Below are 27,256 nucleotides of genomic sequence, written 5' to 3' on the forward strand. Positions count from 1 at the left end.
GGGGGAGGCTGCCTCATGCATCAAGGGATGTCCACTTGCCTAAACCCATTCCAATCCTAAGGCTGATCAATTCCATAGCATTCAGGAAGTTCTTCAGTACGCAGATGGATGGACTTCTTAGCAAATCTTGGCTAGCACTGCAAAACTTGTTCACCTATACATTGTTCTTGGTGCCCAGAGTACCTGATTCCAAGAGGCTTATGGTAGTAAAAAAGCCTTCAGTGAGAAAAGAGAAAGGCTGGCATGAAAACAAGAGAAACGTCAAGACAAGCACTTCATACTTCACACATTCATACTTCTGCCTTTATCCTTACTTGCCACCAAAGTTACAGGCATCTACTTTGCTAGGACAGTGGCCACACCATCCAAGTTTTGGAAGAAGTCATCATCATAGATATGCTCTGTTATGGCCCCTGGTCTAGTGGTTCATCACCTTGATATAGGCATTTATTTGAAGCACTGCTGTAGTAGCCACGTTGGACCTAAGTTTCTGGGTAGGAATAAGGGAGCAAATCTGTTTCCTATATACTTACCTAACACATCTTTACACATGTAAAATTTAAATAAGTTAACTATAATATTAAGTGCTAACATGCTTAAGGATAGGTAATAATTTAATATAGGTAATAATATAAGCAACTGTAATTTAATATAGGTAACAATTCTAATATTACATGTAAGAAAAAACAAAACAAAGGCGCTGGTGGCTCACATCTGTAATCCTAGCTACTCAGGAGGCTGAGATCTGAGGATCACAGTTCAAAGCCAGCCGAAGCAGGAAAGTCCATGAAACTCTTATCTCCAACAAACCATTAGAAAACCAGAAATGGTGCAGTGGCTCAAGTGGTAAAGCACTTGCCTTGAGCTGAAGAGCACAGGAATAGTGCCCAGAGTTCAAGCCCAATGACCAACAAAAAAACAAAAACAAAAACAAATAAACAAACCAAAAAACGAGCATATGTCCCAGTCACAGATGGCTTACACCTCTCATTTTAGCTCCTGAGCTTGAGATCTTAGTACTATGTTCAGAGCCACCCCAGTTAAAAATTCTCTAAGACATTCTTGTCTCCAATTAACCAGCAAAAGAACTGGTGGTATGGCCCTCAAATCGTAGAGTGGCACCCTTGAACAAAATAACTGAGCAAGAATGAGAAGCTATTAGTCCAAGCTCCACTACTGGTATTAAGAAAAAAAGGAAAGGAAAAGGAGAAAGAGGGAGAAGAAGAAGGGAGGAGGATGGAAGGGGAAGGGCAACAGCAGTAAAACAGCCCCTAACCTATAGTGTCTATAATATAAATAAAACTGTGGGAAAAAATTCCAATGAAAAACTTCCATGAATCACACTGTATTCACTTTTATGAACCTCTTTACAACATACAGACACACACACATACACACATACAAATGAATGAAACCCACTAAAAACTATTAAGAAGGGGGGTTAGGGGAGGATGGGAAGGGATGGGAAGGGGAAACAAGGGAAGAGGCTACAATGCTTGATAAGAAATGTACTCATTATCTTGCCCATGTAATTGTAACCCCTCTGTACAGTATTTTCACAATTAAAAAAAAAACTATTAAGAAGAGGAGGAAGGAAAGTGCTTAAGAAAGATTAATATGGAGGAGGTAAATTTGATAAAGGTATATGAAATCTCTTTGTACACTTATGTCAGTAATTTTTTATTTTAAAATTAAGCAACAATTCACAAGTGACAGAACACTATTAATATCTCCAGGTATGTTATTTCCAATGAAATTTTAGCTACTGTCTAATATTTTGGGTTTTTTTAAAAAGTGTCAATATGCACCCCAGGTTGGCCTGAAATGTGCAATCCTTCTGAGTGCCATAATTAAAATCACAAGCCATCTTACTTGGCAGAGATGCAGTATAATTTTTATATTACCATGTTCTTGGCATCTGAAAAACTGTCATACTCAATTAAGAAGGCACCATATCAGGTAGAAATTGATAATTTGAGTTATACAAAAAAAAAAAAAAAAACCACACCAAAAAAGTACTTTGTACTAAGGCTTGAAATCAGTGGCCACAAGCACTTTACCACCTGAATGCTTTTTCTAGAGGGTGTACTTTGTACTAAAAGCTTGAAATCAGTGGCCACAAGCACTTTACCGCCTGAATGCTTTTTCATACAGGGTCTTAGATCACCTTAGTTCATGATCCTCCTTGGACTAATGGCTTCTGACTCTTGCTCGGCTTTGTATTCAAGACTACCATGTGAGAACCATGCCTTTAGCTGTGTCTCACAAACATGTACCTTTCTTTCTCCTCAAGATAGGGTCTCACTAACTTTTTGTCCCAATCTTCCTTTCTCTACTTCCTGTAACAACATGGTAGAGTTGTCTTCCCACCAAAAAAAGAGCACGAACTTTTCCTATTGTCTTACTCTAAATGACTAGACCCAATTCTACAGTTCCAGAGTTGAGTACAAATCAAAGGCATGACAGCTTCTGAGCAAACAAAAAGGGTTGTAAAATAAAATATAGGCAGGTATTCAGTAAGTACATGTCCAATTAAAAACAGACTGAGAAAAAAGAAATGAGACAAGAGCTAAAGAAAACAAATAAAGACAAAAAAGATCACAAACAAAAGAAAGACAGGATGACAATGTTAGATGTCTATCTCATCCCCATTCACTGTGACATCCCAGGGATTGAAGAGAAACTGTCGGTTTCAAATTGGACTTCTTAGTGATGTCCATGTCTATTCATTGTGATTTGCACATCTTTGCTACAGTCTAGCCCAATCATGGTAAAGTTCCTGAGTGGATCATACAACCTCTACCCATCTAGTAGATGGTGAAGTTGAATCTAGTCAAGAGGTTACACAGTTCTTCTACCACTCTTATTTTCCTCTACAGATATCAGCAAAGTTTAAGAGAGTCTAGCGCCACATGTTCAGGTCCCAGAGCCAAAAATCTATGGTCACCCTGAAGGAGAAGTATCAGAAGGGGAAAACAAAGGCATATATTGGGTTTTTCCTCAACAGAAAACAGAAGAGATATGATCAGGCTACTATAAACCCACAAAAAGCAGGACTAACCCCTAGAAAGGGCTTCCTGGAAGCCAGAAGAGATTAACAGTGTCTTTCAGCTTTTCTAACAGCTTGGACCCAATAAGGCCACTTATCATAATCCTATCATGACAGATATATGACTAAAATAGGGTAAAACAAGCAGGTTAGAGATGAGCTATGAGGTATCCCCAATGATGCTTTTTTAAAAGGTGCTTTGCTAGTCCAGGGGCTTGAACTCAGAGTTTGGGCATTGTCGTGGAGCTACTTTTGCTCAAGGCTAGCAACCTACCATTTGAGCCACAGTGCCACTTATGGCCTATTCTGTTTATGTGAATTGAACCCAGGGCTTCATGCATGCTAGGCAAGCACACTACTACTAAGCCACATCCCAGCCCATAATGCTTTATCTCAGAAGAGTCTTTCAAGAGCCACTTTGTCCTCAAGGAGACACTCCTGGGCAGTAAGGTAGAGTCACTACCTGATGGACATAAATTCTAGAACACCCTGTGAAGGAAGACTATCTTGTGAAAAGAACAGATACAAATAGCTATCAAGGCATGCCCTTCCCCAACCTGCTGAGCAGCCACACCCCAAGTAAAAGAGTCCATGGGTGCTAGACCCTTAGCAGCTACATAGGCCAATATCCAGATGAGGTCTTCATCCAGTTAGTTCTACTGAACTTCTGATGAGACTTACGCGTTCACAGCTTGTGCCAGGGCTACCAGTTCTGTTGTATCCTCCTGGTGGGTCGGAAGGATCAAGAAAGAACCTACTGCACTACCATGGGAGCAAAAATAGAAAGGAAGAACAGGGAAAAGTACAAGCATGGCAAAACTTTCAGCCAGGAAACCTGGCTAGCTTCCTTACCCACCTACTTACCTCACTGGGGAGTAAAGGTGCCCTGCTGTGTTGAGCAAAGAATGGATGGAGAGCCTGGAAGCCAAGATGAAGCTGAACACAGAATACTTAGAAAAATCTGCCAGGGAGGTACCAAAGGATTTTTGTGGAAAATGAAATGGTGAAACCATAATTGAGTGTAACAAAAAAAAATGGAAATGCCTAAAACACCAGCCTTCCTCCCAATACCTCCAGAGGGAGAGGTGCTGGAAGTACCACAGATACTAAAATAACAGAGATCTTAGGGATTAAAAAATGAACAAAAATAAAGAAAGGAACCTGTCCATCCAGGTAGTATGCCTCCTAACCTCCCAAATTTAAAATGAAAATTAAAAAGCAAACTGTTCCTAGCTTAGATATTGAAGTTCTTTGGCCTAACCGCTGTTCAGATATCAGAAATCATCTCCCAGGTGGATGCACACTTGTAATCAGCAGAGAATCTTGAGTTCAAGCTCAGCCAGGGATACTCAGTGAGATCCAGAATCACATTTCGCACTCCCCCCCCCCCCCCAAAAAAAACATCTCGTTTGCCTAGACCTAGTTAAACCTTAAGAGGGACCCTTTGTCTTAAGTCATACCGTAAAACACTTTCTATGTTCCAAGCTCCTTCCCCTGAAATTCAGACTTATGCAACTCTCTACCCCTGTGAGCAAGAAATATTACTCTCAGACCTAACGACTCCTAAAGGCTGGGCTACTGAGATTCTGGGCAAATGGAAGATACGAACTGTAAAGACTTAAGGGAAATGTCACACTTTAACTCAAAACACAGACGTTTGAAAATTTGCCTGTCCCTAGCCTCTAACAAAGACAGCAGGCATCTGAGAACTCTTTTACCTCCAAACCAGCTTTTAGAGACCATAAGCTCATGCCTCCATTGTACATCAGTTGACCCAAACCCAGGGAATCTAGGTTTTTAGCCCCTGTTCTTGCTCAGTCCAGTCCCCAGAATCCCCACTCTAATTTCAACACTTAAATATACACACATGTAATATGTATGTGTGTATAAGTGTGTATTCCTGTCACAACACTTTAAAATGTCGCCATTGCATGAATGCAATGCCTGCGTTATGCAGGTCCACCAACATTCCTCTATTCGCAGGACAATCTTTAAAGGCACATAATGAGGAACAAGTAGGTGTGGAGACTAAACAGATGCTCGTTAAAACCACTGCCTACAGGCTGGAGTTGTACATTAAGACCACGAGGGGGTGACGTTTCCGATTGTCCACACCGTGCCTGAGACTGCAAGCTGACTCCGGGCCAGGCATGTGTATGACTGTTTCAAGATTCCCAGCATGGCCATTAAGCAAGAAAACTAAAACTCTGGAGCTTAAATGAGGGTTGAAGATGTGAAATCCACCTTTCGGGTGTGGTCCGCCTCCCTTCCCCCACTCAGCGCCAGCGGCGAAGGGAACCCGCCACCCCTCCCCCCAGGAGCCAGCGCAGGCGCAGACCCCTCCCTCGAAGGCCGCCCAGGGCTAAGGTGTGCGCGCAGAGAAATGCTCTCGGTTACTCAAGTCAAGGCGCTGAGGTAGCTCACACCAAACTCGGATGCCACCTCTCCCTAATTTTCTCCCCGCACACCGCGCCGCGACATCCCACCCACAGCTATGGCCTGGTCTTACCCCTCCACGGCCGCCGCCGCGCGCCTGTAGTCGTCCCATCCACAGACGACGCCTACTGCGCCCTGGCCCGGAGGCTCCGCCCGCAAATACATGGCTGCCTCAACTTCCGTCGGCGAAGGGAGCCGAAAGCACGCCTCATGTGACTCAGTACGTAGGGGCGTGTGGAAATGAAGGGACTGTCTGGCACCGAAATGCTCCTTTCTCTCTGTAAATCTGTTATTGCAGAGAAAATGATGGAAGAAATGACGTGGACAAGACGAACTGTACTTGTAAATTTAATTTGGAAAAAAAAAAAGGGACAGAGCCATGTGTTTTAGTCATGAATGGATGAATAGGATCTCAGAAGACTTTCGTAATTTTTTTTTTTTTTTAAGCAATGGGGCTGAGCGCCTGTGGCTCACGCCTGTAATCCTAGCTACTCAGGAGGCTGAGACTCAGGATCGCGGTTCAAAGCCAGCCTCGGCAGGAAAGTCCGTGAGACTTACCACCAGAAAACTGGAAATGGCGCAGTGGCTCAGAGGACTAGTCTTTTCCTAAAGAACTCAGGCTTAGTGTTCAAGCCCCACGACGGGAACCAAAAAAAAAAAAAAAAGTAATAGGATTTAGTGTGGTTGAGCACACCTGTAATCTGCGATCCCAGATACTCTGGATACTTCATGCCAGCCTTGTAAAATCAATAGAACTAACCACCTTTCACTTCACCCTCCACCCCATGTCTACCAATAAGCCAGGCATAGTGCAACACTATTGTGATCCCAGCTACTGAAAGGCAGGAGGACTGCTGTTTTCAGGATGGTCCCATGTTTAAAACACTACACCCTGTCAGCAAAAAATGCTAGGGGAGGGGAGCAATGTGACTCAAGAGTTTTGTCCCAACAAGCAGAGGGCCCTGAATTCATTGCCAGTAAGGGGAACTTAGAAGGAGTGGAAAAAGTTCTTAAAAGGAAAGAGGAAAAAAATGATGTAGCAGAAGTACCATAGTGTCAAATCACACTTCACATGAATTTTTTTAACAGCACATGATTTAAGAATTTATATTTCCTAACGTGTCACTATATTTCCTATAATGTATTATCATTATATTTCCTAATGCATTATTCACTCCTACAATCAGTACATCCCTCGCAAACAATGCCTGGGTTATCTAGTCTGTATCAAGAGTAAAACTTGAAATCTTATTTTTTAGGAAAACAATGATAAAAATAAAAATCTACCACATTCAGGAAAGCGCTTGCTTGGCATGTAAGTAAACACCAAATATCTAATTTATAAATCTCTGTAAGGAAAATCTCAGATGTAAATCCAGTTGTGAGAAAACAGAGAAGCCATACTCTGAGAGACTGAATTAAGAACCTATTAAAAAGCTGGTGTGTAGGGGCTGAGAATGTGGCTTAGTGGTAGAGTGTTTACCTAGCATGCAATGGGTTCAATTCCTCAGTACCACATACACAGAAAAAGCTGGAAGCAGCACTGTGGCTCAAGAGGTAGAGTGCTAGCCTTGAGGAAAAGAAACTTAGGTTCAGTGCCAAGGCCCAGGACTGGAAAAAAAAAAAGTATATAGAAAGCTGGTGTCTGTAGGTAGAATCCTGTCTCAAAGACCTACAGCCTTTCTAATACATTCAATACTAACAAATCAGATTAACTCCAACAGAGAGCTGAAGTAGGATGCCGTGGTGATGGGAGGAGAGCCAGTGGACAGAAGACAGGAGGAGACACAGACATGAGACATGGCATGGTGACACTGAGTTGGTCTTGGCCTTAGTAGTGTTAGGATCAGGGGGTAGGGTCATATACAACTCAGAAAAACTCACAGGTTCAAGGCACTGGACCAATACTCCAAGTCCCAGCCCTTGCAATCAGGAATTCAGGGACATTTATCACCTGGGAGTAGGGACTTTGCCCTCTTCTACTATGAAGACAAGATGGTGCTGGTTAGACCCAGTGTCCCTACTTCATTATGGTTCTAAATCCTAACTTTCTATTCCCTATTACTTCTCCCCTTTTGCAGTTTCTCCCCTCTGCTATCTGCCATCTTTTAACCCTACCTCCTCTAATCCCATTTCCATGGATGCCTCTGTCCCTATAGTAGCAAACATGAAGCCGTCCTAAAAGACCCTAATCTCTACATTACCCAATCTCAATATTCCCTAGGGCTTCAGAAGCTATGGGGAACTAAAGCCTTCTCCAGGCAAATAAATATTGTTTGATCAATGACTGCAGGCTCAATCAAACACTAATTCCTATACTCTTCATTGTCCCTAATCTCTACATGCTCATTACCTGTAAGCTCCGACTACCACTCCACCCTTAGGTTACATACTACCACTCACTTCTCTGTATTGGACTTGAAAGATGCCTTCTTTACTCCAGTCATTTTTGTTTTTATTTTTGTTGGTAGTGGGGCTTGAACTCTGGGCCTGGGTACTGGCAAGTGCTCTACCACTTGAGCCACAGCTCTATTTCCAGTTTTCTGGTTAATTGGAGATGAGTCTTATGGACTTTCCTGTCCAAGCTGGCTTTGAACCACAATCCTCAGTTTTTAGCTTCCTATTGAGTAGCTAGGATTACAGATGAGCTGTCATTTTTACATGAACAGGTCCTGACATCATATTTATTAGGCCCCTATTCAAAGTGAGAGACTCCTCACCTATTTGGTCAGATCTTCACACCTCTTTCTGTCACTGTATCTTTCCCTAAAGGAAATAGAAATACTACTATGCTATAGATGATCTACCTTTGGCAGTCCTTCTTTAAATCTGTCCCTTAACCATGTCATACAACTACTTAGTTTCCTGTGCAACAAGGGTATAGATGCTTGCTTGTTTACTCACTTGGCTCTCCTGCCCGCTACCCTTTCTTTCAGTAGCACAAGTATGGGCATCACATGCTACTTATCTAGGAATCACTATTATCCCCACAGTTTAGGGTCATTCAACACATGCAAGCATGTAATTAAAAATCTGCCATGCCCCAACACCAAACAAAATCTTTGCTCTTTCTTGAGGTTAGTTGGACTTCCTTGTCAAGCATTTATATACAGCATTATGGGGTAATCTTGAGGAGTTCCTGACCACATCCAAGTCTTGGAGTTCATGTTGCTTAGCATCATCTTATAAGGTACATAGCTATTGAGCTATTCTGCACATCTGCTAGGACTATCCTAGACATATAGTAATTATTACAAATAGGGGAAATCATGGGTCTGGCTTATATCATTCAATATGATTTTTTTCCAAGTTTTTCCATATCCTAAAAAATAGGACGATGTCATTCTTTCAGATGGAGGTTTAGAATTCCATTGTGTATATACACTATATTTGCTTGATCCATTCATGTTCTGGGGGGGTATCTGTTTGGTTCTGTATCCTAACAATGGTAAACGATGCTGCAGTAAACATAGTTGTGCTGGTAGCTTTAATAAGGTCTTGTTTGTGGCCATTTGGGTAAATGCCCAAAATTGGGATTGCTGGGTTAAAGGGGAGCCCTACACTTAGACTTTTGAGGAACCTCCACAACCGCTCTCTAGAGTAGTCCAACAAGTTTACACTTAGACCAACAATATAGTGCTGTTCCCTTTTGGCCACATCCCCTCCAGCATCTGTTGTTATCAGAGGTTTTGATTATAGCCATTCCAACTGGGGTGAGGCAGAATCACAATGTTTTGATTTGTATTTCTTTTATGCCTAGAGAAGTGGAGCATTTCTTCATGTGTCTGTTGGACATTATTTCCTCTTCAGAGAAGTTTCTCTTTAAGTTTTTAGCCTACTTATTAATGGGTGGTTGTTTTTTTAAAGATTTGTTTCTGGGGAGTTAATATTTTGAGTTCTAAATATTTTTAGAGATGAAGCTCTTGTCTGTTGTATAGATATAGTGAACCTCTTCTCCCAATCTGTGGGCTTTCTGTTGATCTTGCTAGCTATGTCCTTTGCCATGAAGAAGCTCTGCAATCCCATTTGTCCAACCTTTCTTTGAGTTGTTGTGTTTCTGGGTTTTTATTAAGAAAATTTCTACCTGTGCCGAGGAGCCCTAGAGTTTCTGCTATTTCTTCCTGTAATGTTTTCAGAGTATCTGCTTTTATTTTAATGTCTTTTTTCTATTTGGAGTTGATTCTGGTATAAGGTGATATATAGGATCTAGTTTGAGTTTTCTACAGGTGTTTAATCAATTTTGCCAGCACCATTTAGTGAATAGTCTATTTTTCTTCCATTCTATTTTTTAGCACCCTTATTGAAGATTAGATGTATGGCATGTGGGTTCATTTCTGAGACTTCAATTCTATTCCATTGGTCCTCAAGTTGTTGTGCCAGACCTCAGACCCCCAAAGACCACCAAGGAGCCGAATCTGATGCAAGTGCATGAGAGCCATTTATTGCAAGCTCAAGCCTGGACTCACAATTGTCACCAATGCAGCGGGTCAGAGTTGTGAGTCCCAGCCACACGTTTAGCCACATGTTTTTATAGGGTTTCCAGCAAGAGGAAGGGGTTTCCATCCTAGCAGTTACATGATTAAGGTTCGTGGGCTTCCACATAATTGGTCAGCATTTCGTGGGCAAGTTTCAGGGTAGGTTCATTGGTTAGGGGCATAATCATTTCCAGTAAGGATAGGGGCTTTCCAACTTAGTAGTTACAGGATTGGTTAAATCACACATAGCAAGCAGATCATTGATTGGGATACATAAGACTAACCATAGGCATGCAGGAAACAATATATTTTTTAACTGTTTATGATCCTGTAGTTGCTTTTTCCAGGAACTTGACCAACCTGTCCATTTTCCAGTAACTGGGGTCATGTTTCTCAACCCTTTGTCTAACTGGCAGTTGCTGGGGGTATAAATTGCAGTTTCGATTGTGGGTCTTCTGAGAACTTTTCCAAAAACTGGTCTTTCCAATAACTGTTTGTCCCTTAAGTGGCTAACTTGTGTTCTTCCTCAAAGTCTGTGCTTGAGCTAGTACCAAGCTGTTTTGATTACTATGGCTTTGTAATAGAGTTTGAAATCTAGTATTGATATTCCTTTAGTACTGTTATTTCTGCTAAGGATTGTTTTGGCTATTTAGGGTCTTTTATTGTTCCATATGAATTTTTGGATTTCTTGCTGAGGTTTGGGATACCTATAGGTATTGCATTGTATTTGTAGATAGCCTTTGCCAGTATTGCCATTTTCACAATGTTAATCCTCCCACCTCCTTAGTTCTTAATTTCCTTTTTAAGTTTTTTTTTTAACTTTTTTATCATAGAGATCCTTCACTTCTTTTTTTTTGGGGGGGGGGGGTCCAGTTGTGGGGCCTGAACTCTGAGCCTGGGTGCTGTCCCTCAGCTCTTCAGCTCAAGGCTAGTGCTCTATCACTTGAGCCACAGCGTCACTTCTGGCTGTTTTCAGTTTTGCTTATGTGTTGCTGAAGAACCCAACCCAGGGCCTTATGCATGCAAGGCAAGCGCTCTATCACTGAGCCAACTTCCCAGCCAGGTCCTTCACTTCTTTAGTTAATTTCTGTTTATCTTTTTTGTATGTGGGGGCTATTACAAAAGGAGTTGCCTTTCTGATTTCAGCTATGCTTTTCTTATTATTGGCACACAGAAAAGCCATTGGTTTTAAGGGTTTAATATACCGTACTAATTTGCCAAAGTTTTGGATTAGCTGGAGTAACTTGCAAGTAGAGTTCATGGGGTTCTTTAAATACAAGATCATTTCATCTGCAAAGAAGGAGAGTTTTACTTCATCTTTCCTTATTTGGACCCCCTTTATGTTTATATCTTTTCTTATTGCTCTGGCTAGGCATTCTAATGCTAAATTGAAGAGGAGTGGAGAGAATGGACATCCTTGTCTCATTCCTTAATTTAGAGGAAATGAAAGCCAACTATTCTTTTTTTTTTTTTTTTTTAATTTTATTTTATTTTATTTGAGAACATACTGTACAGAGGGGTTACAATTACATGGTCAGGATAATGCATACATTTCTTACCAAGCATTGCAGCCTCCTCCTTTGTTTACCCTTCACCTCCCTTCCCAGCCTCCCCCCTCCCCCCCACCCAATCATACCCCCCCTCCCCCCCCCTCCGACATTGTAAAGCTGGTTTTGACATGACATTTTGTACTTCTCATTGTTGCAACAGGTCCACCTGTATCCTTAAACGACTTGTTTGTCCCCATCTCCTCCACATGTTATACTGACATCAAATATAGTGAAAGCAGGGGTTACACTGTGGGGGAGGGACATACAAAGCAACCAAGAAATAATCTTATAAATGCGTTAGAAACACATGCATGAAAGAAACAAAAACATTAAAATACATATTTGAGGGTTCGTTTTCCTAACATCACATTCTCTGACTTTTTCCGCTTGGCTCATACCTATACTAGATATTGCAAATAAAGGAAACCATGGGACCTATGTTTCTTTGGGCCTGGCTTACTTCACTTAATATAATTTTTTCCATGCCTTTCCATTTCCTAACAAATGGGGCAATGTCATTCTTTCCGATGGAGGCATAGAATTCCATTGTGTATATATACCACATTTTCTTGATCCATTCATCTACTGAGGGGCATCTGGGTTGGTTCCATATCTTAGCTATGGTAAATAATGCTGCAATAAACATAGTTGTGCTGGTAGCTTTAGTGTGGTCTTGTTTGTAAACATTAGGGTAAATGCCCAAAAGTGGGATTGCTGGGTCATAGGGGAGTTCTATGTGAAGTCTTTTGAGGAACCTCCATACTGGAAAGCCAACTATTCTTATGCAGTGCTTTGAAACTGCAGAGGGTGGCTAAGTGCCTTGGTCTGCTGGTCAGAGTGGAGCAGTTGAACCTACACTGCAGAAACCTCTGGTTTACAAAGACCCGCATAAAGGAAAAAAGCTGGAGTATAACACTGTGTTTTCCTGTAGTCCTCAAGGAAACTTTGCTTACCAGGATTTGCATTTCTGCATTGCCTATTTGCTCTAGTAAATTCCAGGATCCCTGATTCCTTTCTGCTCTGAATTCTATACTAAATATATATACTAAATACTATGTATATACTAAATACTAAATTCAGCAGAATTTAGTATTTCCCCAATATCTCATGGAAAGATATGTAACAAAAAAGACTCAAATTTCCTTTGTTAGGAGTGCTGCTTCATTTCTTTATAAGAATTTCACAGCACAATTACTTCACTAAAGCTGCTAATAAATGCTCCAGAAGCATAGTGAGAGGACTGAACTTGATTTAATACAGAGCCAGAAAATGCAGAGTGAGAAACCTAAGCAACTCCATTTTACTTAAGACCCCATCTCAGTTCTGCGACTTAACTTATGACCCACTTTAGCCCCAATGCCAGCAATTTATGACAGAAAGCCATGCACAAACAATTCTTGGAGCCATAGATGGCGTTTGCTTAAGGCAGGTGTTTGCCCCGGAGTGACTTTGCCCCTGAGTGACCTAGGGCTAGGAGTTTCAGTTAAAACCATATAATGTCTGACCAACCAGTTCTTCAGAGCCCAGGGCGAAACATGCAATGAATACTGTTGGTCCAGGTGTGACTCATAACCATTTGTGGTCAAGCTATGGACCAAGGATGTTTTTCTGTAAAGGTCAACCAATCATATTTGCCCACCTTAGCTTGCTTTAAATGTTAACCAATCATGTAATCACTTATGTAAAAGTTCCTTTAAGTTGTTTGTTCAATACTATAAAAACTGTGCTGATTCAATGCTCAGGGCCTCTTAGTCTTACCACTGGTTACCAAGTACACGGAGGACCAAGCTCGAGCTTGAAATAAACAACTCTTTGCTGTTTGCATTGATCGTGGTCTCTGGTGGTCTGTGAGGGGGCATCCAAAAATGGGGTACTTCACAGAGCCCAAAAAGACTACTTTAAAGAACATGTTTCAAGTATATTACTGTCAGAGGCATCGGCTTGCGTGACCTCATCTGAGGTCTTGTGTGCCATAAGGATTGAGGTGGACCCTGAGATGGGGCCCAAGCTGGTTTGATTCAGTTTTGAGCTTTGCCTTTGTCTTAGGGCTTTTAGACTTGATGGGCCTAGTTCCTGGAATGAAAAAAAATGCATCTGGTCCCCCTCAAATTAACACACCCTTGATTGTTGAGTTAAAGACTGACCCATAAAACAGATAGGTTAAAATCTGGCTACAACTGGTGATATCACTTGCTTACAGTAAACCCTGGCGTTTGCACATGCTTATGGTAAACTCCACCTTTTGCCCACCAAAAGGTAGGCCTCACCTTACCCACTAAATTTGCATGCCATTTTAAACCAAGGTGATAGGCTGGTTTATTAAACAGTTATTACAAACTGTAACCTCCTTGGCCACCTGTGTGTGGTCTGGTATGACTGTACAATCCTTTGTGTGTGTTACAGTCCCATTGGTCACCTGCATGTGGCCAGGCTTGACCTCATGGATTTTGCCTTTACAAAACAAAGAATGGGTTCCAGTATCAGCTCCTGAGCCTGTGCTGTAGGAACCTTCTTAATAAATTTGCTTCTTTGTTAACAACTTTGTTGCAGTGGGCTGTCACTCAGGATGATTAGGTGGGCTTGCCTGCCTGAGTAGGGGTCTTCCTACTACAAGGATGCTTATGTGAGCATGCATTCCCTCGGAGGGGAAGGGGAATGCCCCTTACAAGACTGGACCGAAGTCTGGATGCCCAGGCCTAAGCCTGGTATATGGAAAGTGTCCTTTATGCCCTTCCTATTAATCCCATAGACCAATACCTCTAGATGCCCTTTGTGTCTAAGGAAGCCTACCTGTACCTTGCTTACTCTTTGTAACATTTGATCACTGTAGTTACCTCACATTTGTTAACAAGGATTAATTCTTCTTGCTTTCTAACTAAAGGCGAATTCTCATTGTCTGTATTCCCATAAAACTGCTTAAGTTTCTGCCCCCCCCCATTGAAGATTTTTTTATACTGTATATATGCATGTTATGTTTCAATAAACTTTGTCCATACCTGCATGGTGTAGTCCACTTGCTGCCTCCCCAGGCACTGTGTTCCTTGGTCTTGCTGTGTGAACAGGAGCCTAGTACCATCCAATTTGTTGTTGTTGTTGTTGTTTTTGTTGGTTGTGGGGCTTGAATTCTGGGCCTGAATGCTGTATCTCAGCTCTTCAGCAAAAGGCTAACACCCTACCACTTGAGCTACAGTGCCATTCCGGTTTTGTGGTGGTTTATTATTAGAGATAAGAGTTTAATGGACTTTTGTGCCCGGGGTGGCTTTGAACCATGATCCTCAGATCTCAGCCTCCTGAATAGCTAGGATTACAGGCATGAGCCACCGGCACCCTGATGCCATCCAATTTTTTTATCTTCTTGTTTATGCCAAATCTCAGCAGAAACACAGGACCTGGACATTATACATGGGTTTTTTTTTTTAAGAGGGGTCTGCTCTGCCTCAGTTGTTAGAGATATTAACCTCACAATATTTCTGCCTCAGCTGCTTTGAGTTTCATTTCTCAGATCTCTGTTGCCCAAGTTACTAGGGCCATGAGACTTTGTCTCTCAAGGTATATTTTTTTTCTAAATACATTTCTGTGTTATAAATGCATTGGAGTACTGAAAAAATGGATGAAAAGATTAAATAAAGAATAAAAATAGATAAAAGTAGAAACAGGAAAGAAAAAAAGAGAGAGAAAAGAAGAGAATAAGAAGTTAAGAGGGGCTAGGAAGGTGGCTCAGTGGTAGAGTACTTGCCTTGCATGCCTGAGGCCCTGAATTTGATTCCTCAGCACCACATAAGCCGAAAAAGCCACTTAAGCCACAGCACCACTTCCAGCTTTTTTCTTTTTGCTTATGTGGTGCTGAGGAATCGAACTCAGGGCCTCAGGCATGCAAGGCAAGCACTCTACCACTGAGCCACCTTCCCAGCCCCTCTGTGACCTATTCTTGATCCACAACTCTCCCCTGCAACCTGCTCCTGTTCCCACCCTTGACTTAGATCTCCTGTAGCTGGCTGTACTTACACTCAAACTAAGCTGCCAAAAGGGCCTGGTACGAATCCATGTTCCCTTTCCATTACGGGACATATCTCAAATTGAGGCCCACCTGGGTTCTTCTCTCATGACCTGTCTACCCTATCAAGGAGTTCTGTTACCTGACCTAGACTTATTATCTCACCTGGCATGACCTCAATGTTATACTTTCCTCCATTCTTACCCTGGAGGAGTATGAGCAAGTATATCAGGCTGTCCAGACTCATGGGGATGAAGTCTACCTTACAGATATTACTATGCCTATGGGAGCTGAGACAGTCCCCAGACAGGACCCCATATGAGATAGACACAGTTGAGTGTTGCAATGGCCACTGTGAAGAGATAAGATGATTCAGTGTCTTTTGGTTGGATTACAGGGGATCTCCCATAAAGTTATTAACTTGGATAGACTATGAGAAATTACTCAACTCTGGGATGAGGACCCTGCTGCCTTTCTAGCCAAACTTACTGAGGCCCTCATTAAATACACCCACTTGGACCCCATTTTCCTGGCAGGGCCAAGCTTTTTGGACTCCCATTTTATTTCTCACTCAGGCCCAGACGTAAAAAATAAACTTAAACAGGTTGAGGATGGCACTCAAACCCCTATCCGTGATCTGGTAAACATGGCCTTTAAAATTTTTTTCATTCAGCCAGACGCCGGTGGCTTATGCCTGTAATCCTAGCTACTCAGGAGGCTCAGAACTGAGAATTGCAGTTCAAAGCTAGCCTGGGCAGGAAAGTCCATGAGACTCTTATTTCCAATAAACCACCAGAAAACTGGAAGTGCACTGTAGCTCAAGTGGTAGAGTGCTCACCTTGAGCTGAAGAGCTGAGGGACAGCACTCAGGCCCAGAATTCAAGCCCCATGACTGACAAAAACAAACAAACAAAAAAACATACCTATGAGGAACAGGAAAAAGGTGATAGGGAAGCCTGCTCTCACCAAAAGGCTTTATACCAAGCCCAAGACCTGGTCACTCTCCTAAGGCTTTCTTTGATATGCATTTCTAGAGGAATTCATCAACCACTTGGAGCTTGCTCAAGTGTGGCCAGGAAGGTCACTAGGTGAGACAATGCTTAAACCTCATCTACCCAAGGTGCCATGCCCACTGTGTAACCAAAAGGGACACTGGAAGACTGACTGCCTTTCTGTGCCTAGCCATGGAGGTTCAGTCCTTCCTTTCTCTGATTTGCCATCTTGGGTCCTAGACCTGGCTGATGAAGACTGAGGACACCATGGTTCACCAACCCTAATCACCTTTGTCAAGCCTAGGGTAATGATTCAGATAGTGGGTAAAGCCATTTCCTTTTTGGCTGATATGGGGGCTACCTATTTGGATCTCCCTTCCTTTTTGGGGCCCCTTAATTCCCTCCTGGTCTCAGTCATGGGAGTTGATAGCCTTTCCTCCCAGCCACCATCAATGGGCCCTCTTACATGCCTAATCCATGACTGGCCCTTTGTTCATTCCTTCCTGGTTATGCCTTCCAGTCCCACTCCCCTTATGGGGTGAGAAGACCTACTTGTTAAATTACATGCCACCTTGACTTAGGAACCTCCTAATTTGATTCTGGCAGCCCCTCTTTTATTAGTTTTGTCCCCAATGAGCATTTATTTCCCTCCTCTGCCTCCTCCTTTCCCCTTCCCCCTGCTTTGGTGGATCCTATTGTATGGGCCACTTCCTCCCCTGTGGTGGCAATACATCATCAGCTTGTTCTTATTCACCTAAAGGACCCCACCTCTTTGCCTGCACAATCTCCATTTCTCATCTCAGTAAAATACCACCAGGGTCTGTTGCCCATTATTAATTATCTTCAAAGTAAGGGATTCCTGGTGTCAACACATTCTCCTTGTAACACTCCAATTTTGCCTTTCTGCAAAGTGGACAGTTCCTACTGGTTAGTACAAGAGGCTGTAGTACCCATACACCCTGTGGTTCCCAACCTGTATACCCTTCTTTTTCACACTCCTACCTTTTACTACATATTTTTCTGTGTTAGATCTTAAGGATGGTTTCTTTACCCTTAAGCCTGGCATGTTGGAATCATTTGCTTCTACATGGGAGGACCTGGGCACCTCTCAGACTAGCCAGCTGACCTGAATGGTGCTCCCCTAAGGGGTATGAGACAGTCCTCACTTATTTGGCCAGGCATTGGCTAAGGTTGTTAGGGAATGTGATTTAGGCTCTAGCACCTTCTTCCAGTATGTTGATGACCTCTTTTTTCTGTAGTTCTTCTTTGGAGGAATCTCAGCTCCATACCAACTGTTTGTTAAATTTCCTGGCCTCAAGGGATACTGGGTTTTCCCCTCTAAGGTTCAGCATTCTCGGCCAGCAGTCACTTACCTGGGACTTTCTCTTACTCCCATAACCTGCCACCTCGGTGGATGTCCAGTAGGCCCTCAGAGTTTTAAAGGGTCCTGAATCAGGCAAAAAAATTCTCTCCTTCTTGGGGTTTGTTGGCTTTATTAGGCACAAGATTCCCAACTTTTCTCCTTTGGCCAAACCTTCATAGAAGACAGCCAAGGAAGCCCCAGAGGGACCACTGATTACCTCCTGGGAGACAGCAAGGCAGCTCTACTGGCATCCCTTCCCCTCTGGTTACCTAACATGGCCAAACTTTTTTCCTCTTATTGGACGAGCACCAGGACATTGTTATTGGGGTTCTGACCCAACCCTTCGGTTCTTCATATGCTCCTATAGCTTATCTGTCTAAACAACTTGACTCTATGGTTAGGGGTTGGCAGTCCTGCTTCTGTGCTCTGGTTGCGGCAGCTGCTTTAACCAGGGAGGCTCTTAAACTAACCCAGGGGTCTCCAGTAAAGGTACTCTCTTCACACCACCTTAAGGAATTACTCAGCCATCATTCCTTAGCCTTTCTGATTCCTTCTTGCTTACAGGAAACTTACCTCCTGTTTACTGAAAACCCTTAAACTCAATCCTGCTACTCTCCTTCCCTCCACTTCCCTGTCCAACCCCTCCTCCCTGTCTAAACACTCTTGCTCTGAATTGGTGGAATCCCTCACCTCTCTGGCTGGGCTCACTGACTAACTCCTTCCCAGCACTGACCTAGTTTTGTTTGTGGATGGTAGTTCCCTGGTGGATTCACAGGGGAAAAGATGGGCCTCCTATCAATTGTTTCCAACCAAGGGGAGACAGTGGAGACCAAAAGCCTTGCTGAATTGGCGGCCCTTACTAGAGCCCTCCATCTTTCTAGAGGAAAAAGGGTAACCATTTATTCTGACTCTAAATATGCCTTCCTCATTGCCCATTGTCACATGGCAATCTAGAAAGAATGGGGTTCCTATCTACAAAAGGGCACCCTATTGTTCATGTCCAACTTATTCTAAAACTAATTCAGGCCTTTCCCCACCTGTCTGCTGTGGCTATTGTCCATTGTAAAGGACATCAGATGGATGATTCCCTTGCTTCCCAAGGTAACAATAAGGCCGATGTAGTGGCATGACAGCTCATTAATAGTCATTAACAGGTGCCAGATATAACTCCTCAGTACTTCCCATCCAAAAACAACCTCTTCTCCATGAAAGAGTTGGCATAAATGAGGAACCAGGATGGGTTATTCTAGGTAATAAATTAGCCTTGCCCGTTACAATGCGCATACAGGAGATTCATGCCTCATTTCATATTGGGCCCAAGGCACAGTTTCAGTGTTTAAAGCCCCTCCTTAATCACCCTCAGCTTTCCACCATGGTTGAGTCTGTTTCTCAAGTGTATTTTACATGCTCCACCACTACTCTTCAAGGGGTAGAGACTCAGGCCAGCTTTTCCAACCAATCAGATGCAGGGATATCTGCCTGAAGTATTGGTAGGTTGATTTCACTCATATGACCACCCACAAAAAATGAGGTAACTTTTTCATTCTAATAGATACCCTCATTGGATGGATTGAGGCCTTTCCTCTTCCCAAACAGATGGCATGAGTTGAAACCTCAGTTTTACTTTCAGAAGTTATTCCTCATGTTGGCCTTGTTTCTTCCCTTCAATCTGATAATGGCATGGCCTTTATTTCCCAAGTAGTACAACAGGTTTATTCCACTGTGGGCATTGAGTGGTAACTTCATATCCCCTACAGGTCTCAGTCACCTGGATAATGTTTTCCTTAAGACCCACCTAATAAAATTGGCTCTTGAGCTGCAACTTTCATGACAGAGTTGCTGCCCTATGCATTGGCCAGGATATGAGTCACCCCCCTCAGTCCTTGACCTACTTGAGTCCATTGGAACTGATGTACGGATAACCCTTTCTTCTTAACCATAATTTGCCCTCCTGGGGCTGGGAAGGTGGCTCAGTGGTAGAGTGCTTGCCTTGCATGTGTGAGGCCCTCGGTTCAATTCCTCAGCACCACATAAGCAGAAAAAGCCGGAAGTGGGGCTGAGGCTCGAGTGGTAGAGTATTAGTCTTCAGCTGAAGAAATGAGGGACAGTGCCCAGGCCCAGTGTTCAGGCCCTATGACTGCCCAAAAAAAAAAAAAAAAAGAACATAATTTGCCCTTCCAAACACCTGCTGACTGCCCTTCTTGTATCCTAGACAACCAGCATATGGCTCCATTATGTCCCTGCCTGCAGGAAATAGCTAGACAACTATCAACTATCTATTGTTACCCCATTACCAACCCAAAATGCTGGAATGTCAGGTCACTGGGAGAAAACAGGCTGCTGAGAAAACTACTTTCTTATCTAACACATCACCTGTCCCAAACCAATCTTTGGAAGCACTGGCCTGAAACTGCTTAAACTTGCAAAACAAGCTATGTGCTAAAAGTCCTGCTGACTAAAGTTCTGCTTTTACCCTCCCTATATAAACCCTGCTTTAGCAAAACTCAGTGCGAGCTCTCTGATCCCGAACAAGGAGCTTGTGGTGATTGTACCCTCTTTATGTGTAGTCTTTCATCACTTAAAACCTTACAATATACATAAGGAGATAGACTTAAGCAGATAAAATGGAATAAAGAGAAAGTTGGAAAGAAGATGGAATGGTAAACAGCAAAAAAAGAGGGGGGTTGATGGAAAGATCTAAGTAAGTAAGGCAGGTAGAAAGGAAGCAAGGAGAAAGAAAGGTTGGATGGATATAGGAACAGGATGATAAAATGAAACAAGAATATATTTAGAAAGATATGAGTTAGAGTGAAAGACAGGAAGCCTGGCACTAGTGACTCATGTGGCAGCCTGAGGAAGAAATCTATGGCACTCTGATCTCCAATAAACTACAAAAATAAAAAATAAAAATCCAGAACTGGAGCTGTTGCTAGTATGTACACCTTCAGCAAAAAGAAGCTGGGGTATAGCACACAGGTCCTAAATTCCAGCTTGAAGACAGAAAGAAAATGAGAAAGAAAGAAAGTGTTAGAGAGAGACAGAGAGAGAGAGAGAACAAAATAATGAAAGGAAGGAATATAAAGAAAATATAAAACAGAAATAAAAGAGAAAGAGAGGGGGAAAAGGAGGGAGGGAAAGAGGGAGTGCCAAAAAAGAGAGATAAAAGTACATAAAGAAAGATACAAGAGTGGCTCATGCCTGAAAACCTAGCTACTCAGAAGGATGAGATCTGAGGATTGTGGCTCAAAGGCATCCTGGGCAAGTAAATCCATGAGACTATTACTTCCAACTAATTACCAAAAGGTCAGAAGCAGAGCTGTGGCTCAAGAAGTCTAACATTACCATTAAGGGAAAAACTCGGGAACATGACCCATGTCTTGAGTTCAACCCTAGGAAAGGTTTATTTTAAAAAGAGAGGAAGGAAGGAAAGAAAGAAAACAGTAAGGGGAAGAAGGAAAAATAAGGTGAAATACAGGAGAGAAAATGGTAGAAATATATAAATAAGTAAAAGGTACCATCCAAAAGTTATAATCCAAAAATTCCTTTTCCTCAACGTATTTCGGTTTATAAAAGCATTTAAAAGTTGAAAAATGGGAAATAAGGCAAAATAAATGAATGTATGGAAACAAAGGAAGAAGAAAAATAAAGAAATAATATAAGAAGTAATTAGTGATTCTGAAAACAACAAAACACAGAGAGGGAGATAGGCAAGGAGGGAGGGAGAAGAAAAAAAGTGAAAAAATCATACAGAAGAGAAATTACTAAGAGGAGCATGGTTGTAGAAGATAGCTAAGGAAGGAAGGAAAGAAGAAAGAAGAAAGGTAGGCTTGAAATAGACAAGATGGGAAGCAAAAGGAAAAAGGCACAACAAAGGAAAGAAGAAAGAGGAAGAAAGAAGAAAGGAAGAAAGAAAGACCAAGAAAGGGAGATAGGAAGGCAGGAAGAAAAGAAGGAAAAGTGGGAGGGAAAGAAAGAAGGAAGGAAGAAGGGAAAGAGAAAGAAAAACAGAGGAAGGAAAGGAGAAAGAACATAAGGGAGGAAGTAAGTTGCAAAGAAAAGAGGAAGATAGAAAGGACAAAAGAAGGAAGAAAGAAAGTGAAAGAAGAAAGGAGACAGAAAGAAAGAAAGAAAGAGAAAGAAAGAGTGAGAATTGGAATAGAAATGAAAAAAGTGGGCTGGGAAGGTGGCTCAGTGGTAGAGGGCTTGCCTTGCTTGAGTCCCTGGGTTCCATTCCTCAGCACCAGATAAGCAGAAAAAGCTGGAAGTGGTGCTGTGGCTCAAGTGGTAGAGTGCTACTAGCCTTGAGCCCTTCAGAGCTGAGGGACAGCACCCAGGCCCAGAGTTAAGCCCATGACCGACCCTCCTCCCCCCCAAAAAAAGTGGAAAAAGTTAAGGAGAATATAAAGAAAGGCAATAGCAAATAAGGATTTAAGAAAGGATGGAAGAAATGAAGAAACCAAATGTTAATAAAGAGAAAGCAAGCAAGCAAGCAAAAAAGAAAGAAAGGAAGGAAGAAGGAAAGAGAGAAAGGAAGAAAGAAAGAAAGAACAAAAAGAAAAGAAGCCCATGTCTCCAGGTGAGGGTGATCAATGGGCCTTGGGAACAACATTGAGTTATGAGAACAAAACAGATCCCCATCATTTGAGACCTTAAAGGGTTATAAAAGATTTGTATCATCCTGTCTATATTTCCATCCATCCTTTCCTTCTCCTTGCTTCTTTTCTACCTGCCTTACTTAGATCTTTCCATCAACCTCCTTATTCTTATTCTTATTATTTGTTTTTACTATTTACCATTTCATCTTCTTTCCTGCGCTCTTTTTTATACCATCCTATTTTCTCTGCTTAAGGCTTCTTGATTATGCCAAAAGGAGACAGAATGGCCAGGGCCCATTGCAAGTGCAATGGTGCATTGCAAGTGCAAGTGCTTAGGTTCATTCTGATGGAAGGGGGTCTTCTTTTTTTTTTTTTTTTTTAATTTAATTTTATTGTAAAGCTACTATACAGAGGGTTACAGTTACATGAGTGAGGTAATGAGTACACTTCCTCTTGAACATTGTTACCCCCTCCATTGTTTTCCCCCTACCATCCCCTCCCTCCCTCCCTTCCCCGAGGTTCTTTTTTTTTTGATTGTGATTAAATGATTACATAATTTCAAAGTCACAAGTTCATTCTAACTTCCCTGGAGCAAATTGTCTACCACAGTCTGTAATATATAACAGTGTTCACATGTTATATACCATGTTTGTGATCAGCAGCATGGGGATATTTAGTAGTGGTTCAACCAGATGAGCGGGAGTTCTTTGTTTCTTAAGTCCTGTTAGTTTTGTCGTATCACCTAACCTTTTGGATTTAGCATCCACTTATCAGGGAGACCATGTTTGTCTCTTCGTTCTTGGCTTACCTCGCTCAACATGATTCCTTCTAGCTCCATCCATTTCCCTGCAAGTGCCATTATTTTGTCATTTCTAATGGCTGCATAATATTCCATTGTGTATAGATACCACAATTTTTGGATCCATTCATCTGTGGTGGGGCATCTAGGTTGTTTCCATATCCTAGCTATTGCGAACAGTGCTGCAATAAACATGGAGGTGCACGTGTCCTTGTATATTGGTTCCTGTTGTTCAGGGTAGATGCCTAGAAGTGGTATGACTGGGTCGTAGGGGAGGTCAATCTTTAGCTTTCTAAGGACCCTCCAGACTGCTTTCCAAAGTGGTTGTATAAGTGTACATTCCCACCAGCAGTGTAATAGGGTTCCTCTTTCTCCACATCCCCTCCAGCATTTGTCGTTGGCTGATTTGTGGATGTGGGACATTCTGACTGGGGTAAGGTGGTATCTCAGGGTTGTCTTTATTTGCATTTCGGAAGGGGGTCTTCTGAAGGAAGGTATAAGAGTTAGTGTCCAGAAAGAACCTTGTGTTAGGAACTGACAGAAGCAGCTGATGTGAGCTGCAGGGGGGCTCAATGGGATTGCCAAGAAGCCAACAATTGCCAACAACTGCCAACAATTTAGGCATATGAGGATATGAGATATGTCATAGGGGGCATTATTTCCTTTAAGGGATTATTGGGCTGGTGAGCATAGCTGGCGGCCCTGTTACTCATAATCCAATCACTCTTTCCCACTTTGTGAAGGCTAGTCTACTCTCCATAGGGGCTTGTGTTGTTATAGTAATATTGTAGAAGTATAGGTATATACCCTACTGGCTAGGAGATATCTATAGGGACTGCTAGTGAGACTCAAGTTTGGGTTGGTCCTCAGAGCACCCATTGAGGGGGGGGTCATATGTTTAGATATGTCTATAGTCCATTCAATATTGGCTGGTTTTCTGAAATTCTCTGGACTGAGGTACCAGTTACTTCAGTGGCTTCAAATTCTGGCTGAAAATGGCCTGATGATATAACCCTCCTGGTACCTGAATATGAGCTGCAAAGTACTGATCCAGTACTTGAGAGCAGAGGCAGATCCAGCATGCAGGAGCCACAGTAGAGTATGACTTGAGGAGTAGGGGCATGGGTAGTTTACATTCTGAAAGCTTAAAAAAAGATTAATTAGACTTTTCCAGAAAACCACACAGACATCCAGGTACAGAGAACAAAGAAAGGTTTATTTTTGTGAAAGAGGACTAGCAAGATTCCTTCTCACAAGGGAGAAGTGAGAAGCAGCACTGGCTATTGTCTGGGGTGACCTATATAACCTAGGAGATTTAGGAGGGCCTAGAAGGAGCTAGGAGGCAGAGACCCCCACTGTGGATGTGTGGGCCAGGGGCTTCATCATGGCAGACTAGGATTTATGGTGGCTAACCAACTAGTAGATAAGGGTTCTGCAATTGTCCAGACCTGAAGTTCACTCTAAAGGGCTCTTGTTGCCTTATATGGTGGTAGCTGCCCTAGAGAAGTGCCATCCCAAGGTACAGGGGGTTGGAAGTTGATTATTTACTGCATTTATTACATGGGCCTAATGTTGTTTAATAAGGAAGCATACTAAGCTGTGGAGAAGGGAAGGAGTGGAGTAAGGGAGCTCATTTCTCTAACACAGGAGGTCATGGAAAGTTTGTAAACATGCCTATCACTCATGTTGGTCTAAACTTGTCAGTCATCTGTGATAGTGGGCAGTAAAAGCTAAGGCTGTAAAATGTAAAAATATTTTAAATCCCAAACCCCCTGTTTCTGCTCAAAGTCCTAATTGGCAGTAACTTTTGAGATGGCACCAACTACATAAATTCATTTGTCAAAAAAGTTGTAGAGCTGTGATTATGTCCTTATCGAGATCTGTCTAAAGGCCTCTACAGGTAGGCATTATTGGAGCCACTAAAAATCAGGTTCCTCCGCCAGCCAAAAACACTTTTACAAATCAGGGTGTTAAACAGGCTATGTTGTTGTAGCCCCAGAAAAGGCCTGTACATTTGTTAAAGGTTAAATGTTGTATATAAGCCACTGAACAGGCTGCCCAGAGGCGAGGGGTGGTACTTAGAGTGCCAATTAGTGGCAGATTAAAAACAACTACTGTTTCATTTTTTTAAAAAACTCTGACAAGTAATTGTTAGTTAATTGTTAACAAGTTATAGGGAACCTCAATTGCAAGGATTTTCTTGTTGCTTTAATTGGAAATAAAAAGGGCTTTTGTAACAAAGGCTCCTTTTGCCACAGTTCAAAGCCATATAAGCACTAAGAATCTAAAACTTCATCTCTCAGCTAATCAACACAGAGCAAGGCTGAAGGCAAGGCTTGAGACTCACCTCTAAGTATCAAGCAGAAGGCTAAAAGTGGCATTGTGACTCTAAGTCAAAGAGCACTAGCCTCAAGCAAAAGTGCTCAGGGACAGTGACTAAGCCTTGAGCCCAAACCCGGTAAATGGCAACTGGGACAAGCTATCCCAGTAATGGATGCTGAGAACCCCCCAGGACAAAGTCAGTTGTGACATCAGGAAGCCATGGAGAGCAGTAAGAGGAGATGACATCCTAAATGTTGTCACTTTATGTTTGCCCTATCAAAATTAATCAGAGCTGGGAGATCAAGAGAAATAGTTGCTTGCTCACCTAATGTCCATACCTGTTACCTGTTCTAACTGGACAGAAAGTTAACAGTCTTGTCTTTGTTATCTGCTATTTGCATCTAATATTACTCTCTGATTGGTACTCTCAACAAGTCTGTTATGCTCTCCTCTACCCAGTTACCCAAAAGACCCTAGACATCCTCTTTCTGCCTTCCTACCCTGAGTCCATTTATTCCTCCTTCCCTGTAATAGGCTGTAACTGGGCTTATACTCCAAATGGAACATTTCTGGCCCATGGCCAATGTTAACTGACCTTGTCACCTTGTCGGCTTTTGACTGATCTGTTGCCAGCTTTTTGCTTGATCTTTCCAAAAGTCTCTTTCAACAGGATTACATCTCCCCACTTAGGAACAAGTGGTATTTGTTCCTATAGGCAACCAGAGACACTTATACAGACCCAGCACAGACCCAGACTCTAAAATCCCCAGCTCCAGGGAATCCTTGATGCTCCCAGGCCAGCAGGAAGCAGCCAAATGAGCCCATGACACCCATTGGCTCTAGTACCTTTAAATATCTCTGCTAACTCCTCTTCAGATTGCTATTATCCTAAAGCAGGAAAAATCTTACTCCCCCTTCTTCAGGATGCCATGAGTCAGATACCATGCTATGTCTCCAATCAGACAGAAAAGGCAATTTCAGGTCTTTGATAGCCCATTCTGGAATCAATCCCCTCTCTTGGGGTACTAACATTTTTTTTTTGCTTTTTATTAATTGTGTCTTACATTTTAAATAACTATTGTCAAAAAGGAGGACCTTTACCAACCATTGTCAAGCAGAAGCTTCTTGGATGGTACCAGGCCAAGCAACAAAACAGAGACTGTTGACTACTCCGCCCCTTTATAGCATGAAGTAGCTCCAGAAGAAATGATCTTTACACATAGCCCCCAACCTGGTACCACCTATTTTTATTAAACAGAGTGGGTAATGTATTATGCTCACCTTTGGTCCTCAACTCTACCCAGACCTGTGCCTCTCCCAGCCCTGGAGTTCCCACTATACAGTTAGCCTCTCCCTCTCTCCGCCCAGATCCACCTGGGCTCCCATCCACCTCACTTCCAACCCTCAGATCCCTCCTGTTACTTGGATGGTGATGGAGGCCATGTGCTCCCTTTTGGGGGAAATATGGCTCCTCTAATAAACCTTATAATAATATTTCTCCTGTTCCTGCCTGCCTCTTCATGGTCCCCTGGGATGGATGTGACAGATCCCTTCAGGATTGACACTCAAGAATTGTGCTTCATGGGAGTCAGGGCCGGCCCTGGGACTCTTCGCCAAGGGCTGTCCTCCCCGCAGCTGCCTGGCTGCCCACCACTGCCCGGTCCACTCCGAGCCCCGCGCT

At 42.5% G+C, this 27,256-nt stretch overlaps 1 protein-coding gene across 3 annotated transcripts in view; it reads right to left on the reverse strand.

Annotated features, from left to right (window-relative positions):
- Positions 1 to 5,629, reverse strand: part of LOC122115546 (ATP-dependent RNA helicase DDX3X-like) — a 92,703-nt gene extending 87,074 nt beyond the window's left edge. For 2 of the 3 annotated variants that reach the window (XM_042689035.1, XM_042689031.1), the window contains exon 1: positions 5,559 to 5,609. The gene's annotated coding sequence lies outside the window, so the exon portion shown is untranslated. Of the gene's footprint in view, positions 1 to 5,558 lie in introns of all 3 variants that reach the window. The other variant, XM_042689034.1, reaches the window with a different exon arrangement.
- Positions 5,630 to 27,256: the final 21,627 nt, after the last annotated feature.

This window comes from Dipodomys spectabilis, unplaced genomic scaffold, assembly GCF_019054845.1.
Source record: "Dipodomys spectabilis isolate Male_0828 unplaced genomic scaffold, ASM1905484v1 ptg000120l, whole genome shotgun sequence".
NCBI lineage: Eukaryota > Metazoa > Chordata > Mammalia > Rodentia > Heteromyidae > Dipodomys > Dipodomys spectabilis.